The following is a 6,025-nucleotide window of genomic DNA, read 5'->3' on the forward strand; positions in this document are numbered from 1 at the left end:
TGTATTAGGACTAGATGGGTAGAGTTGTATATATAGTTTGCCACTACAACTCAACAAAGAGAGTTTAGATTTGCCATCTCCTATATAGGGCTCTAGCCAACGCTGGTGTCTCTGTTGTGTGTGTATGCTCTATTCTCCCTCTTCTTCTACCTCTAGCCATAGTGAGTGTGGTCGGACAGCGTCTGTCGTGCTCGGTCGTGGTTGGCAAGACTGGTGAGTGGTCGACTCACCTAAGCCGGTGATCCTATGGGCTAATAGTGCATTCGTGTGAGTGCCATTTGGCCGTGGTGGCAGTGCCATGCCACGAGTGGTGTTCATGGCATGTGCATGAAAGGTGCTACCTTTCCTACCTAGAGGCAACGACGATGGCCATGGAGGGCACAATAGTGGTGGCGGGCATAGGGGCATGGTCGGTGTGTTCCTAGGTGGTAGGTAGGGTTTGGTGTCGGTAGTTGGGCTATGGTGGCCACGAGTGGCACAGCACCATCATGCCATGTGAGCCAATGGTGTCGCGCGCTAGCGCGCTTGTTTTTGTGTGGTTGTGGTTGGATTTCGATGGCAGCAACTGTGCGACTGCGACCGTGCCTGCCTAGGCCATGTGCGTGTAGGTGTGTGCTAGAATGATGGCGATTGCCAGATGGTGGCTATGTGCGTACTATGCTTGTTGGCTCATGTCCGTGCCTGTGGGTGCGGCATTCGTGTGCGTAGACACGTCTATGGGCGGCCTATGGCGGTGGTGATGCACCGAGGATCCTACGATGGGCATGCAGGAGCACGGCTATGTGGCTCCACATGCCAATGTGCGTGGTGTCCATGGGTGTGTGCCTAGTGACCGTGGATGTGGCTCAAAGGCCGGACATGCAGGCAACCAGTTAAAGGACGAGCTTTGGGTTGTACAGCTTACCATTGGGCTCGTCGTCGGGTGTCCGCGTGGTGCAGGGAGAGATTGGTTTAGGCAGAGCGTACGCTTGGGCGGGTAAAGGTGCTTCCATGATCAGGTTCTGCATAGCCATGATGAGGGGATTCTAGGGTTCCGGCTCAATGGTGGCTCCTGGTGGGCTCACGTCCTTGACGTCGAGGTCGGCTATGGCAGCAACCTGATGAAGATAGAGAACGAGGCAAGCAGGCACTACCTTGTGAGAAGGTTCAAATCCAGCGTCAAGGTAATGACGACATAGGGGAAAAGGGCTAGGCTTTGGTCAGAACGCACTAGGGTTTCGTGATTGCAGAGGAGACATGAGGTTGTGCCGACGTCGCGGCCCCGACGAGGGTGCCATGCCCGTTCACTGGGTGCGCAATGTCTTCGCGTGGCCAATCTGGTGGCGTGGACGGGCTTCGGGGCTAGGCGGCACGATGTCGTCATGGATGCATCCGCCCTCGGTTCACGCCCGAGGTAGTTGTTTCGGTGGGTTGCGTCTGGGCATGGGGCCTAGATGGCTCGACGTCATGGCTCTGTGGCAAGGTGAGGCTGTGGCTTTCCTGCAGTGAATGACACAAGGCACGAAGCACAATCGTCAGGCAAGGGCAACAAAGGAGTGAAAGGTGGAGGCTTTGATGTTGGTTTGCTCATCGGTGGCTCATGGAGGTGTAGGACCATGATGGGGTTAGCTCGGCATCCTTGGCGCTCCAATGTGGTGAAGAGGAAGCGGGGCCTCAGTGCCACGCAGTTGGCGACATTGAGGCTCTGCTTGGCATGGTGACGATGTCGCATGAGGGTGACGTAGGCAGCTTTGGCCAGCAGGCTGGTCCCACCTACAGGCTAGCCGGTCCCACTGTTAGCCTCTACCTCATGACGTTGGTTCTCCACCACCTCCTAGATTGCATCTATGCCATTCTTTTAAGTCTGTTTAATCCGAGGGCTCAGGATTGATGTTATAGCCTATATATACTAGCCCCTGCCACCCTCTGGCATATCAAACCCTAATCCAGTCATTAGAGAAGATAGAAACCCTAATCATCCTCAGAGTTCCACCATATTTTAGGGCATAGCTAGCTAGGCTAGATCTAGAGGGAGGCAAGCTTCGCTTGGATTCCTGATCATGTCAAGAGCATGGCTTGGTATAGCCTTTGTACCCCCTCTCTTTTGTATCTCTCATTACTTTTATATGTTTGCTACAATTGTTATGACATTGTTCTTAATATTATTCATGTTCCTAGTTATTATGTTCATTGTCTACTTTGATTATATGCTTAGTATAGTTAGATTATCATCATGTTCAAGCATAAGTTCATATAGCGCTCGCTCTAAGGTACCAAGGGTGAGTGGTCAACATTGTGTATGCATGGTGCTTATACACTGTTTACCTGCGGATGCACCCTATATTCTGGGCCAAGTGGTAGATCGCATATGTGACACTCCTGTTAAGTCCTTTGTACTCCAGTCCTGAATATAGGACAAGTAGGATCTAGTTACGAAGGAAGACAAGCTCTGTTCTTAATCTTCATTAGTAATATCCCTTATGTGTAGATATGAAGTTGATCTTAGCCATGACTACTAAGTGTAATTGCACTAATCAAGATATGCTTTGACTTGTAATTAAGAATGACTTAGGAATTATTCCTCTAATATTCTACTTAGCAATGCTAATGCCATAGAAAGGAATACTCTGAGTGATTAATTATCATTTATCATTACTTATCATATTTATCTCTTGACTTACCCCTGTTATGAGTAGAAGTTTGGTTATGGTTTATTTCTCCATCATACATATAAGTTATCAATATATTCCAACTGCTTGTCCTTCCCTGTGGTAAAAATATAAATAATGATACATGGAATACTCCTAGGTGAAGTGCTACAATGGTATATTATCTATGCGCTTGCGGATTCTTTTCATTTAGATATTTTCTTTCAAGTCACAAGTAAATACCAATAAACATTTCTAGCGTCGTTGCTAGAGATTAAATTCAAAACCTTGTTCTTAGTAGTGACCTTAAGAAATGCCAACAAGCATTTCTGGCATCATTGCCGGGGAAGGTAGCTAGGCAAGAAGGAAATATTGATAACTTTGTACTTACTAATGTGATCAAGATAACCATTGGCCTCTGCTCAAACAGGTTTACCCTTGTTCTGTCTACTTTTATATCTTATGCAGGGTAATGTATGACCGGTTTTGACCTTCCAACAAAGTACATTGAAGATTCAGAAGCATTAATCAAGAGAACTAGAGCTAAACTCAAGAAAGTTTTAGCTTTAGAATCGGAAGACAACCAGATAAGGCAGAGCTTAACACTAGTTTTCAATGCATGCTGACAAGACACTCTGTGAATTCTCTGCTCCTACTACAACCAACATCCATACTAGACCGGCAATCAATGTTGGAGACAATGGATTTGAGCTCAAGCCTGCTCTCATCAACATGGTGCAAGCCAGCCAGTTTGGCGAAAAGGCACATGAAGATGCGAGTGCTCACCTCCAACACTTCCTGGAGATCTGTAGCACTTTCACCATCAAGGGCATAACCAGAGATGCCATATTACTTTGCCTCTTCCCATTCTCACTTTTGGGGAAGGTGAAGCAATGGTTCTATGCCAACAAAGATAGAAACACTACATGGGATAACTGCTCCATTGCCTTCCTAGCAAAGTTCTTTCCCATAGGCAAGACCAATGCTCTACGTGGGAAAATCACAAGTTTCCAACAACAACATGATGAATCTGTCCCTAAGACATGGGAACTCTTTCAAGATTACATACCAGAATGTCCTCATCATGGTATGGAGAATTGGCTACTCATGTAGACTTTCTACCATGGGCTGACCAATAGCACCCGTGAGAATATGGATGCTGCTGCTAGAGGTGCATTCTTGTCCCTCACAATCCCAGGTGCAACAGCTCTCGTGGAGAAGATGGCCTCCAACCAAGGTTGGAATGAACAACATCTTCAGACCCACAAGATAGGTGGAGGTATGTATCAACTCAAGGAGGTAGACATGCTATCTGCCAAGATGAACCTGCTGATGAAGAAGCTCGAAGATCGAGCTAATGAGAAGCAAGAAGTCATGCACATTTATGATTCCCGCATGACATGTGAAGAATGTGGAAACACTGGGCATTCAGGGAGTAACCATCCTAAAACCCATGAGGATGTGAACTTCATCAATAACAACTACTTTCGTCCTCAACAAAATCAAGGATGGAATCAGCAACAAAGGTCAAATTACCAAGATAATTACCAAGGTAACTATCAAGGTAATAATTTCAATAACCAACCACCCCTGAGAGAGTTAATTTCTGGCCAAGCTAAAATAATGTAGGGCTTATCTAGAAAACTAGCCTCCAATGATAGAATCTTAGAAAACATAAATAATACAATGGATAGCTTTTCCTCTACCATTAAAAACCAGCATAGCTTGAATAAGATGATATAATCACAAATAGCTCAGTTGGTGGTTGTTGTTCCTCCAACCGACAAAGGTAAGATTTCAGAGCAACCAAAAGATCTAGAAACTACAAATCTTGTCGATATTCACAATGCAGCATACTACTCCATACAACCATCAGCTGGAGGATGGATAGATTATTCCTTGCCTAAAAAGAAAGGTGATCCAGGAAGACCTATCATCCCCATAGCCATTGGACCTCACATTTTCCAAGAAGCTGCCTATGATTTCGGAGCAAGTGTCAACATCATGCCTAAGGTAATTTATGATAAATTAATGGAGATACTTTGTTGTACACAAATATGCTTTTCAGCTTGCAGATTAGTCCCTCTGCTACCCCAAGGGAATTCTTGAAGACATCTGTGTACGAGTGGGACAATCATACATACCCATAGATTTTGTGGTTTTAAAAATAGGTGGAGATATAAGGGCACCTATTATTTTGGGCCAACCTTTCCTAAGCACCGCAAAAGCCATCATCTACGTAGACAGTGCCAAGATCTGCTTCACAATCAAGGATAAGAAGGAGAAATTTACTTTCAAGAATCATATCTTGCAATCTCCTGGTCATCCACAAAAGTTGTACTTGCCCGAAGAGACAACAGTAAACAAAAGGAGCAACAACAAGAGAAGGAGGAAGAACAATGCTAGGTAGACAAAAGAAGAATCAGTCAAGATGATCAACACACTCATATCAGAGTACGACCACCTCCTCGCTTCACCATACCTTACCAAGAAGGCCGACGATCGAGTGTGCCAGTGGATAAAGAATCTTCCATAAGACCTTTTGTGACATTGGATCGGGTGTCAACATAATGTCAAAGGTAACATATGAATACTTATTTGGTGATGAACCTTTGTTCCCTACATATATGCAATTACAGATGGCAGACCAATCAATTCAATTTCTAGAGGGAATAGCAAAAGATGTCATTGTAAGAATACATGATCACTATGCCCCTGCCGACTTCTTGGTTCTAGACATGGGAGAAGAAGAAGACATACCCATCATTCTTGGAAGACCATTCCTCAATACTACCAATGTGATCATTTACGTTGGATCTGGACAAGTCCACTTCCAATTTCTAGGAGAAAAGGTACACTGCTATTTTAATAGTTATACTACTTATGAGCATCCCAAAAAGTCCCGCTCCAAGAGGAGATATCAATCATCCCGACGCTGGAAGAGCCAATCCCCAAAGAATTGATGGGAGGAAGATGAGGAAGTTGTGAAAGATAAACTTACTCTGCCTATGAGGAGTCCACAGACCAAGCAGATGTGGAAGGAAAAGGTGACATCATCAGAGTCACCATCACTCGAGGTGCACCCATCAAGGTCTCCATCTCTAGGACCAATAGATGCACCTAAAGAATGAACAAGATAGGAGAAAAGTCCTGTCCAGAGGACTTAAAAATCCGAACCCTCACTAGAAGGAAAAATTGGTAGTTATCCATATTTATTTTTTTGCATTGCATGAATTATTTTTACCTTAGCATATTTACTTTTTTGCATTAGCATTGCATTCAGAAAAGAAAATAAAAATCTTATCATTGTTGCATTATAAAAATCTTAAGCCCCATGAGAATAATATTATGGCATGTAGAAACCCGCAAGAATATTCACTGTGATGGCATAAAAATTA

General features: G+C 44.5%; 1 non-coding gene across 1 annotated transcript; it reads right to left on the minus strand.

The window, feature by feature from the left end:
• Positions 1-3,609: 3,609 nt before the first annotated feature.
• On the minus strand, positions 3,610-3,718 carry LOC136468191 (small nucleolar RNA R71). Its single transcript, XR_010761726.1, has one exon. It is a non-coding gene; the product is annotated as a small nucleolar RNA R71 (small nucleolar RNA).
• Positions 3,719-6,025: the final 2,307 nt, after the last annotated feature.

Source organism: Miscanthus floridulus, chromosome 7 (genome assembly GCF_019320115.1).
Source record: "Miscanthus floridulus cultivar M001 chromosome 7, ASM1932011v1, whole genome shotgun sequence".
In the NCBI taxonomy this organism is placed as follows: domain Eukaryota; kingdom Viridiplantae; phylum Streptophyta; class Magnoliopsida; order Poales; family Poaceae; genus Miscanthus; species Miscanthus floridulus.